The sequence below is a fragment of the Ischnura elegans genome, chromosome 7 (assembly GCF_921293095.1).
Source record: "Ischnura elegans chromosome 7, ioIscEleg1.1, whole genome shotgun sequence".
NCBI lineage: Eukaryota > Metazoa > Arthropoda > Insecta > Odonata > Coenagrionidae > Ischnura > Ischnura elegans.
Window position 1 is genome coordinate 72,378,515 of NC_060252.1, and position 12,497 is coordinate 72,391,011.

Below are 12,497 nucleotides of genomic sequence, written 5' to 3' on the forward strand. Positions count from 1 at the left end.
AAAATATAAACAATATAAACATTAAAAAACGGAGGTTGTCGAGCTCTGCATTTCAGAAAAATATTTCAAACAACAATTACACACGAAATAAAAACTTTCACTCGAAAATGACAAACAAAGGGAACTGAAATAAAGACCATTACGGCAAGAAATGGAAAGGAATGCAGCGTTCAAGTTTTTTTGTTATAACTTCAACAATAAGGGTTTAAATCTAGCAAAACACGGTAAAAAATAAAGATGATAGATGTATTTACCATTATCAATCAGAAAATTTGTAAATTTAGGCTAACTTTGAAAGATAATAGCAAAAAAAGACGCGGCGCCGCTGCGGCGCCGAGAATCCAACGACGTAACTAATTTTGTAAATCCATATGAGGGTTAAAGATAACTGACTTGAATGAAGACATTTTAGCTACAGAGTGCGCAGTGAACACTGTGCATAGGTATTAATTATAATGCATTGGGGAACTTTTTTACTTCACCATCTTTTCTCATCATAACTCGATTATGTCCCAAACTCCTCGACAAATAGTTTTTTTAATCATGCATTACGGGAGAATAGTTGACTTAAGAATAGGGCAATTTTATGCGGAAGGGAAATAATTAATTGAGTTAAGCGATTCATAATTCACCCACATTTAATTATATTAACACATCTACCGCACAATGCCATAAAAATAATGGATATGACTCGTTTAATTTGAATAATGGATTAAGATGATTCACTTTTTTTTGAAGACCGCTCAAATTTTAGACTTTGCCGCACCATAGGATTTTAAATATATTTCGAGAGACGCTCATTGTCATATTTATCCGATGAGTAAATGATATTGCACGTAAAAATCTTTCTTAAGAAATTAAGTGGCTATTTAATTGCCTTTCGTAATATTTTTAAAAACTCCTGCCTCTATATTCCTTTTAGAATAGTAGAAACGACTCCAAAAAGATGGGACTGATATGAGCGGCAATAAAAATTCTTTGAGATGAAATTGAAATATTTTCATTACATTCCAAGATTTTAAGGGTTCATTTCTACAATTGAATTCCAATGCTTGAATAACGATCGTTCATTATGTGTGTCACAGATGTATACACTGAGAGACACAAGCATGCATTTCTTACGACGCATTGGCGTTGGAAAAAAAGTTTACAACTTCAAATTCAAAAGAAGAGGAAAAGTATTGGATGAAATATCCGGGGTGAGAGATGGTCGGATGAAAGAAAGAAGTCTCCAGGGCACAATGAAGGGAGCCGAGTTGGCAGAAAGTCTGGAGTGGAGAGGCGGAAAGATGTTGATATAATTTATTTCAAAGAAACAGAGATATTTGTGGAGTCTTCAATATATAATACGAGAGTAATAATGAGAGGAAGTGAATTGTCTGAGGGAGAGAGGGGAAGGGTGCTGGGATGAGGAGTAGGGGGTGGAGGAGAAGCAGGGGGTGGGGCGAAGGGGTAGAGAGATAAAGAAAGGGGTGGGGGTGGAGGAGTGGAAAAAAGTCAGGTGAGGTCTCTCTCCTTCGCTCTCACTCCGAAGAGAAGGAAGGATAAAATCTCGCTGCGGTGGTCGAGAGAAGAAGTGGAAGCCAGCCTCCTCCTTCTTTAAATGAGCCAGAAACGGGTTTTCTTGGAAACGGAATTGTGCAGAAAATAGCGCTTTATCTTTGAGGAAAACCGGTGGTCTAATTTAAAAGCGTTTAGAAATTCAGAGACGCGGAGAGTAATGACCCTCTTCTGAGAGGGAGAGAGAGAGATCTTACCTCCGAAGGGAACATGCTGTGTGAACCCTCCGTGAGGCATTTATACAGAGAGAAATAAAAAAAACGATAAAATGCTGCGGAGACGAAAGTGGAGGTACACAGGAGTACTTTTCTACTTTCAAGAGAGTCCACGATTCACGTTTCTAAATTCCGCATGGTCAGCGTAATTACACGGGTGAACAGAAATAAAAATGTTCGCAATCATATTATTAGCTATCATGCAAGACATTTAAGAAACACTAAACAAAATGTATAGTAATGAGCAAATATGAAATTAGAGGAAGTATGACAGTGGTGGAAATATGAAGAAAATATTTTTAAAAAATTACTGCTTTTGACGAATTTAATGTTGTTAAAAAACTAAAATATTTCTCTTTCTCACCATTGGATGTTTTCATCATTTCCAGTTATGGAATGTATTTATGTCAACTGTTGCTTTTAGGAAATACTAAATCACCAATTGTAGCGATCACGAGATGTTTAGGTTACGAACTGTCCTTTTACGAGATATTGGTTACAAAATAGCCGTATACGTATTGGCCTGATGCCACAATAAAAGATAAATTGATATTTCTGATGGAAATTGAAAAGTTCTCCTCTGGAAATTGTACCAACCATAGATGATTATTATTAAAATAGAATGATAATAGTATACACGTTCTCAATAGTATTGATTAGATATACTGAAATGCCACCACGTTATGTTGGACACTTATCATCACTCCGGAATAAGTACTTTTTTAGGGACAAAGAGGGCATGGTATCCAGAGCCATTATTTTTTGTAGAATCGATTTGGTAAAAAGTGCCCCATTCGTTGTGTCGTAGAATAAAAATTGATAATTGAAAAAGTATTCTTTCCACGCCATACTTATTCTGTTCACTACACTTGTTATAACATATGCAAAAATCATGCCAATGCCACACTTAGGTTCACCCCGAAAACATTCATATGATGCTAAATAGACATGGTATTCAATTCCACAATTAAAAAATAGATTCAACTCCTTAGAAATCGGGTTGGGTGAGCCGAATAAGTCACTTAAATAGTTTGAACTTAACACAATACGATGACAAAATCAGGTGGCTCGGATCCCATGCCTCCCACCCTACGATCATCTGCTGTGCTCAGCTGTGCCTCTCTCAAACTACATCCCACGGCACTCGGAATGTCGAGGCAAATTAGTTCCAAAGCTCATTCAACTAGCGCCACGTTAGACTTCGGCAAAGAATTATTTCTCGCCGCGAGCCCTCATCTCCTTGGGAGCGAGACTCCTCGAGTCTTTCTTCTCGAACTCCTGGGTATTACCTCGTGTGTCTTGCGGGAAAAGGGAGGGGGTCAAGGATTGGATAAGAGCTCCGTGGAGCGGGAAGGGGATGAATTGCGCAATTAGATGCGACCGTGGGAGTAATTTGCGAACTTTTTTTTTCTGTCTCCGAGGGTCTTCTGCAAAATCCATCCATCTTTCTCCATCTTTTCAACCGGGAGTTTCTCGTTCTGTTTTGTGTCCTGTGTAACCTAGGCCTCGGTGGCGCCGGGGTAAAACCCCCGACTGCTAACATAGAGGTCGCGGGTTCGAATCCCGCCTGAGTGGTTTGACTACCATCCAGGGCATGGATGTATGTGATTGTCAAACAAGTTAATAGTAAGAGAGGAATACCTAGTCCTAAAATTCGCTTTTGAAATAAAGACGACATTATTATTATTATAACCTAGATCCACCCTGATTCTCTCCCCTCCTCCCCCCGAGAATTTGTTGTTAAAAAGTATAATCGTACCATTATTTCAGTACCATTCTCGGGGAGCGTGGTGGCTCAGTGAGAAATGCGGTTGGCTACTAATTGCAGGGTCCCAGGTTCGAATCCCTTCCAAATTCAAATCGGCTGATGCCTTTGTACGCCCATAAATAATATCGTCGTAGGGCGATGTGGCCCATGGAAAGATACTGCCCCTCCCACCATGGAAATGTGAAGTACACACTCCTATGGCAAGGTTAATAAGAATGGGCACTACGCCCAGCGAGTGAGTCGGCAACCTTAGAGCTAGGCGAATGTCTCGAAGGGTATTTAATACCTAAATTATTGTTCATCCATACTTCAAGTGTTATTCGTATTACGAGGTATATAATTATCATTATAATTGGACTTCCACATACTGAGGGCCAAAGTTTTGTAGTTTTACTCACACCAGTAATAATTATTGTAAATAGTATTTATTGTCTATTTTTACAATACATAAAATGTACAATAAAATGATGAAGATTGCTTCACCCCAGTTTCTCCTTTAAAGCAACTCAGCTTTATTTTTCTCTTACTGTAGTTAAATTGAGTATTTTGTATTGTTATGTTGAAAGCAATAAATTTACTTTAATTAAAAGAAAGTTTGGGTAAATTATTAGAGTTAGCTTGCCTTTGGAGATCTAGAAAAGAATCGTGGAGTATGCATTGGAGAGCGGGAGACGGTAAAGTGGTTTTCGCCGTGACGAAAGGATGGAATGAGGCGAGGAAATACCCTCAACGAGGGCGGGCGATGGGCGCAAGAAGTCTCTTAGTAAGGGGTTGGTGGAGGTATTTCTGTACTTCCCTCCCCTCTTTACTCCTTACAGGGAGCGCCACCATCACCCGCTGCAGTTTTCTTGCGAACGAAGACGCGATTGTCGTCACTAATCACCAGGTGGAAATGTAATACCCTGCTCTCTCCCGGACATTCTGAACTCATTCATCCGTCTAAGAAGTTTTTTGTCATTTTACTCGTAAATATCATTTGGTTTTTATGCAAGAGTTGAATAAGCTTTCACGAGACTATATATATGAGAGAGAAGTCAACTTGGGTGGTGTGTAAAAAAATAATCTCTCCTGAGGTTGCATGCTACCTCCGTTATATATTTTTACCTGAAATTGCTCATAAATTGAACCCAGGTATCTTTGAAAGCCTCGAATATTATGCAAGATGATTTTAATGAGACAAGGCAGTGCTAGCTTATTTCCCGCACAAGTCATATTTTTATATTATGGCAAAAACCGTAAGCCATTGATATATGTATGTAAATGTAAATTGCAGCACCCAATCAATTACTCTAGATTTTAGTTTCTACCTTTTTTATGCCAGAGCATTGCAAATGAACTTCCCCAGAAGAATTTTTGCTCGATAATAAAATATTAGCTTACGCTACATTATGTGTGAGGTAAAAATAAATTACGAATGTAGCATACCCTACGAGCTTGTTAAATACTGTGCGAGAGGTGAAAATTTAGCTTCTAATGGAAACCAAATAATAGGCTCTGTTAAATACATCGAGAGGTTTATAAACAGTTTGCGTTCACCAAAAATCATAACTATAGTATGATTCGAATCAAATTGTAGCATATAAGCCAAAAGATTTAATAACATAATGTAATGACTCCATGACGCAGTATTAAATAAGTCATCTTAACATCAAGCATAATAAGTGGGAGACGGGTCACAAAAATTCGAATTCAAAATGATTCTCTCTGTCAGTTAACACACATAGGTCAGACAGCCTCTCAAATTCGCGTTAGTTGGGAGCATATGTTATTTCTTCTCTCGTATTTCTATGTCACCCAGTGACGTTCTTGCGTCATAGCTTGGCATAAAGAGAGCGGAAGACCTTATTTGGTGCATTTGTCTTGAAATGCTCTAATTCCTTATCCCCACAATGACCGTGGTGAGTATTCATGGTAATTATTTGTGCTCCTATACTTTAGGCTTCCTTTTTGCACTAATATACGTCTCACGCATCAGATTTTCGTGTATATCATGGTTAGTTACTTGTCTATGACTGCATATGCTATTCTAACGCCCAAGAATCATTTGGGTTTCCAATTAGTATGTTGAGAAGTTGTTGATGATTTAAAGGTGCATGGGCTGCTGCTTTTACTGTGCTATATGGGCTGGAGAAAAATGGTATCACGAAATGTTGACCTTGAAATTTGACCTTGTTGTTGCCTGATGACTGTTGACTGATGATGTTTAAGTCGAAAACGTACAATTTTTTAACTACAGCAACTTTGAGCCAAGCACTCCAATTAGCTACGAATTTTCCCTGTTGCTGATGCTGTGGACAGCTCATGACTTCGAATGCCTTTCCTGCCGGAGATCGCGTCTTACTTAAAACTTTTGGCCTTGCGAACCTATTTTACTGTTCATAAATTGACCGGCATTGCTATAGTTGCAGGTTCACAAACTTCCTTCTCTCCGCAATTTTCCAGCGTGATACACAAATGTGTCGATAAGGTCCTGCGGTTCGTCTTTACCTCACGCGATCGCCGGCAAACAAAGCATTCGAGGCCATGAGTTGTCAAGAGCATCTGGTAACAGAGAAAACTCGCTTGATTCAAAGCTTCTGTAGTTTAAAAACGGTAGGTTACTTTTTACCCGAACATTAAATGAGTCATTTTTGTTCCAACTGGCATTACCTATCCAGAGTTAAAATTTCGTGACACATTTTTTCTCCGCCTTGTATTTGTTTTACGGATATTTGGCCATATTTACTCAATGTTAGTGCAAGTTCTTGTTAAAATCTCATTCTCCTAAGAAGTTTAAATATTTTTTCCTTCATCCTTCCATTTAGCTCAGGGGTCTTCTACCTTTTTTAATGCAAGGGCCAAAATTCTTTTTAACGTCGTCCATAGGACCACAATGCTCCTTGTCACTTTACAGCCACATCAATAAAATAAAAAGCATATAGTTTATCAGTTCATTAAACTATATTGGTTAAAAAAGTCAATCAATAAACGTGATATTTGACATTGGTTTATTTTTGTCGAGTGCGTCGATATTTGGCTCGTGATACAGTATTTTCTTTAGACCTCTAGGGGCCGCAAGAAATTAGCCGGCGGGCCGCATGTGGTTGAAGACCCTTGATTTAGTTCTTCTTGAAGTCCCTTTGTCCCTTGTTGGTCGAACGCAGTACTCTTTGTGCTGCCCAGCTCTAATTTTCCCATCCATTACTTATTATCCTCGTGCACGGCCACAGCAACCTCCCGCAGCGCCTACTTCTCTAATACATAATCCGCTTCCGCATTCATTCTGACGCTGCATGAAGCTTTGAGCACTTCATGCCGTAATCTCCCGTTCCGTGGAAATGTAATTCCTTTCCCGCGCGAGCACAGAGGCTGCATTTTTGCCCTCCAAGCGAAACGAAAAGAAAGAAGTAAGGGAACTATTTTGCATCGCGGAGACGGTCTATTCGCTCTCGGCTCAAATTTTCCACTCTTCTCACGGGTCTTTAACTCTCCAATTTGCATTAATCACTTTTTGCGGGCTAATCCACTTCATTCCTCCTCCCGGCGGCGTTCACGTCATCCTTTGTTTTTTATGCACCGATCGCCGCTGTCTTTCGCAATGCGATCCTCTTCTTTTTGTGTCGCGATGAGGCTTTGAATACAATCAAAGGATTCATGCTCCGCCTCCCGACTAGTCGAGAGACTACGTCAGATGAAGAAAGGTGGAGAAAAGAGCAGGATTGATTTCGCTGTTAACGACGCCGAGTATATGATACTACTATGGATTCGCAGTGAATATTCCACTTACGTCAACCTCAATCTAATTAAACCTGATCAGATCGATTGTTGACGAGTTCACTTTGTGGTCATTCATTGTGCGAGGGCCGTTTTTGTCAACCTCGGATGGGTCATGAGCAGAAGACGAAGTGATTGATAAAAATGCTAAATGCTAAAAATTGCACCCACTTGTGGTATCCTTTCGGCATGATCGCCTCGGCGTGCCTGTGGACAAATTTTACTATACCTTCTTTATAGGATGTTGCCGTCAACTATACCTTCTTTATAGGATGTTGCCGTCAACTATACCTTCTTTATAGGATGTTGCCGTCAATGACTTCCTGCGAATTTTGCCTTTGACCTGAAGCTCATCGCCCGTTTAAAACGCTTCCCTCCAAGTCACTTCTTTATTTCAGCGTTAAGATGGAAGTCCCTTGACACTATGTCGACATAGCACGGTGGGTGATTGATATTTTCCCATTGAAATTGCTAAAGGAACAGTTAACAAGAAGCTACATCAGCGCTGAGATGATAGGCGTTGTGATGGATCTGAACACTTCCAGAAGTCAGCCTGTCTCCTTCTTTTGTTTTGAATGGGAATGGAAGTAATGTTTCACACTATTTCACACTCTGGACACAATGCATTAAAAAATTCTCTTTTATCGGCATAAACGCCAACACATCTCAATGATGAAGCCATTAGGCGAGTTTTCTGGCTGTCTCTCCGCAGTACACTCATGGTGGTAGAATCAATGGAGGCAGTGTAGTTAATGAAATTGCTGCTAACCTTAAACTAACAACTTACGGTCATAAATGAATTGAGGGTGTTGCACGTGTGTTGTACGGAGGACGCGAAATTGCCCTACCTGCGCAGTACCCACCTGTCGCTTGTATGGTGTTTTTCCTGAGCGATCAAAGGTTGAAAAAAAACCGCCCTCGTATTATGATACAAAAATCTGTCGTAATTTTCCACACTTTTATGCGCTCAACCGGTTTCAACGTTTATACGTCATTATCAAAAGACAGCTATTGATTCATGCCAATTACATATTTGAACTAACATGCTTGAACGTGGTGGAAAGGCCTTTTTACACGGTACACGGAATAGCGCAATCTCCTTAAGGCGCAATCTCCTTAAGGCAAAGGCCTTAAGTGCTTCATATTAGCTATGATAAGAGACACCACGAGTTGTTATCTAAGTTAATAATATGTCTTTCTTAAATTATAGTTACTTTGATTGCGTAATCTATGTGACGTATCCATTTATCTTTCAGTCTAACTGTTGGTATATTTATTTTTATTAATTAAGTTATCGATGTCCACCTTTTTGATATGTTTATCTCACGAAATAAAATTTTATGTAATTTGCTTTTTGATACTTGTGTTGTGGTTACATTTTGAATCCATTTATTATATACCATATGCTGATCTTTATGTTTCTAAATTCGTCTCATTGATAAGCGTCATCGGTAAAAATCAATTAAAAGCAAGTATTTATTTTATTGAATACTTACTTCCTTTGGAATCATCTTAATTGGCCAAAATGTACCATGGTTTGTCTAGTTTATATGGTATCCAGTGAAATGGGATTTTATCCGGTGGTATTATTATTCGTGCCTGGTCATTTTCAGAATGCCATCATTAAAATATTCCATGGCTGTCATTAAAATAACACCTTCCTGTGCGTTCTTTTTTATCTTTGCGCTTATTCATTCTACTCCTATTTTTGAGATATTCAATGCTAACTCACCCATTTCTTTCGTTACTGAGGCATTATTTTTCCCGTGCATTTAGGGGCAAATACGATTAAGCACAAATTCATCTTTTTACGCGAAGCAATTATGAATATCAACAATTAAAATTGTCGTCCTCACTGAAAAGAACAATTATAATTGTCCTCATTTTCTTTCAGAAAGAGAAAAATATATTTAATAATATCTTTATGAGCAGAGAAATTGTAAGTGTTAGCAATGATAATTGTCACCCTCTCTGATAAATAACAATCATAACGGTATACATTTTCATCCAGAAAGGAAATAATGTGTGTTTTTATTAATTCGATACCAAAAATTTCACACCTCTTTTGTTTATCGACGGAGCTTGAAAAACACATCGACGGAAGCGCTGAAGACATTTAAATGGGGATGAAAAACGATGAAAAAAGTTGCAGTCAGATTGCCGAAAAAAGCAGCTCCAGCATCGAGTTGTTTTCAGGGAACAATATTGTCGAGGTGTTCGCCTTTAGGAATAATGGCAGTAATATTCTCGGAGAAAAATAAGGCTCTCAGCTTTTCGTAAGAAGAAAGGTTCTTGGGGAGAATTAGTGTTATTAGAGCGGAAGGCTTTCCAAGATAGTGACGTTCCAAGATGCGTTTTTTTTCGCCCAACCGCAGAGAAGGATGTCGCATAGTCCCTTGCGGATTTTTTTTGCTACCTTTCTTGCGGATTTCTTTTTGCTTGAGGCGAATCTTGATGTGACTTCCACGTTTCGGTGAACTACTGGAAACAAGTCACTTCACGGTATAAACAAGGCTGTTGGGAGAGGAAGATGTGGATTATGAGAAAGAATATATGTAAGTTTTCGAAGATTTTGTGAAAGCTGAATCTACTGGTCTTGGTAAAAGACGCACAAATGTCCCATTTAAAAAGAACTTACCGTCTCGGGCTATTTTTTTCACATGGATACTTCGACGCCTTCTAATGAGAAATTCTGATGAGAAATATCTATTTTTACGCTCGTTGATTCGCGGACGCTACCTTCAGTTGATACCATTTTACTAGATGTGTTAATAAACCCCTGAAAAACGTAAATAATGGGAAAGAAAAAAGTAATGGTGAAGTTAAAGCTGTATTCCGGGTGTATTTGTGGTGACTAAATCTGTTGATCTTAAATAATAATTAAAATTTCCCAATTCTGAGAATTTTCGCCCTCAATTTTAATGTTATTTCACGTTGGCACTTAAAATATACTATAATGTGAATGCAAAAAATGACCCTTAGTCATGTCGAAACCTTTATCTGATGATGTTTTTAAGTCAACAGCAAGGATAATCATCGTTGCTCCAAATAATTAGAAGTCTTTTTCGAACATTTGCATCGCGTTCTAAGGGAAGTATTAATTTCTTTTCATAAAATTTCATTTGTTCTGGTTATTGTGATGGAAACAGTGTTACTTGAAATCGTTCAGGCTGCTTCTTGGATTTAGAAAAATAGGGATAAAATATGAAATGGGCGTTAATGACAAAAGAAGCCTCATTTGACAGTTTTCCTCTGAGGTACATAATATTTTCTTTGTTTTGAATATTTATGTGTTGTATGCTAGAAAAAAAACTATCCACATACTTATTTTACCAATGTCTTTTTCAATTAACATACAAAAACTGCCTAATTTCCTCGTCAGCTTGCGAACACGCATTTTGAAGTTCTCATGCATTACTTGCTCTAATGTGTGGATCTGAATTTTTTTCTGTAATGTTTATTCCCAGTTTCATGGACGGTAAATGAGGAAAGGCTGAATTTTTACGCCACTATCGTGATTTCGGAGGATAAATTAACACTATCAATGATATCATTTTTTTTCGTTCATGAAACGGGAAAGTACAGTGTTTGGAAATCCTAATTTTCATGCAAGTCTTGTTGAATTTTTATATATTTTACAAGCGTATTTAAAGGAAATTATTGTTAATTTGTGTTTTAGTGTCATTATGTTTAGTTAGGTATGTATATCCCTTGTCAATTCAGCCTTCTCATGTATACACTGTATTTCAAACGCTTTGGTGTGGTAGATGTTATTCCTTCTAGGAGGACGTAGTATCCTACCTTAGGTCATTTTTCACCTGCTCCTCAAACCGAATCCCTTTCCAGGGGACGATGATAGCTGGCCAAGCCAGTCCCTTGTTTCAACCTAAGGGACGAGAACTAGCACCACTCACTATCTTGAGAATTACTCCTTGCCGGGGTACTTCCTCTTCAACTAAGGTACCACTGCACTACAAAGAACCTGTTTGTAGGCTCTTGAATACCAGGGAGCATACCTTGGACTCCAGTCTTGTGTGCCGTTCTCAAGAGGAAGAGCTTGCCTTAGGCCATTTGTAATTGTCTAAGGCGTCGCACTGTTTATGATGATCGAATTAATTCACTCTGAGACGGAGTTTCCTTGCGCAGCTGTTCACATTCTCCCCTTTTTGAAGTCCACCATTTCATATGGAGGTATTACAACTACACATGAAATGATATGGTGCAGTTTTGTGCACATTTACATTTTAAAATATGAGTAACAACTGAATAAGTCAGGATTTATAGTCGATCATTTCCCTTGTGACTATGGTATTCGTCGTAAGGGCCTGAAATTTTGATATAATATGCATAACAGCTAAATAAAAACGAACAAACTTTTATTAATCCACCAATTTATTTACGCGGTACGACTAGTTTCGACGCAGTGGCGTCATCCTCAGGTACAAAGGTTACAAACAATCAAATTTCCTTATATATCATGTGGTATCTGTGGGGGAGAAAGAAGGTAGGTGGAAGGGGTGGCTGGGAAATCTGAAGTAGGTAGGTTGTGGGCGGGTGGTGAGAGTTGGAGAGGGGCGGGGTGTGGAAGACCGTTGGTCGGGAGTAACGGAAGGTTGTTGGTGACTAAGATAATGACGTAGGTATCCGTAGGAGGGGGGGAGGGGAAGGATTATGGGTTGTTGGTTTTTCCGTGAGGTTCAGGGAGGCTATTAGGAGGGGGGAATTTTTTTTTAATTAGTGAAATGAACTTCCACAAAGTTGAGCCTGTGACTATAGAGATTATGCATAACAACATTAATGTGTTACAAAAGGAATTTCATTAACGTGATTGGAATACCTCAGGAGTTATAGTTGATCATTTCCCTTGGAATTCTGCATTCAGACAGTAAAATACGGTTAAACTGTTGTTGTGACTAATGTGTTATACTAAGGGGTGTGAAATTTGGAAATAATATGCAAAACTACATAAGTGTGCTAAAGGAGGAATTTCAGTTACGTGATTGGAATATCCTGCCCAAACAGTAAAATACAGTTAAAATATTGTTTTTACTGATGCATTGGTTGTAGAGGTCTGAAATTTGATTAAAATATGTAAAACAACATGTGTGTATTACAGTGTGTTCCAATTATTATTAATGTGACTTTGAACTGAAATGTGCTCTCTTAGTTGAAGAGCAATTAGTAAGTTACCGTCTTTAATT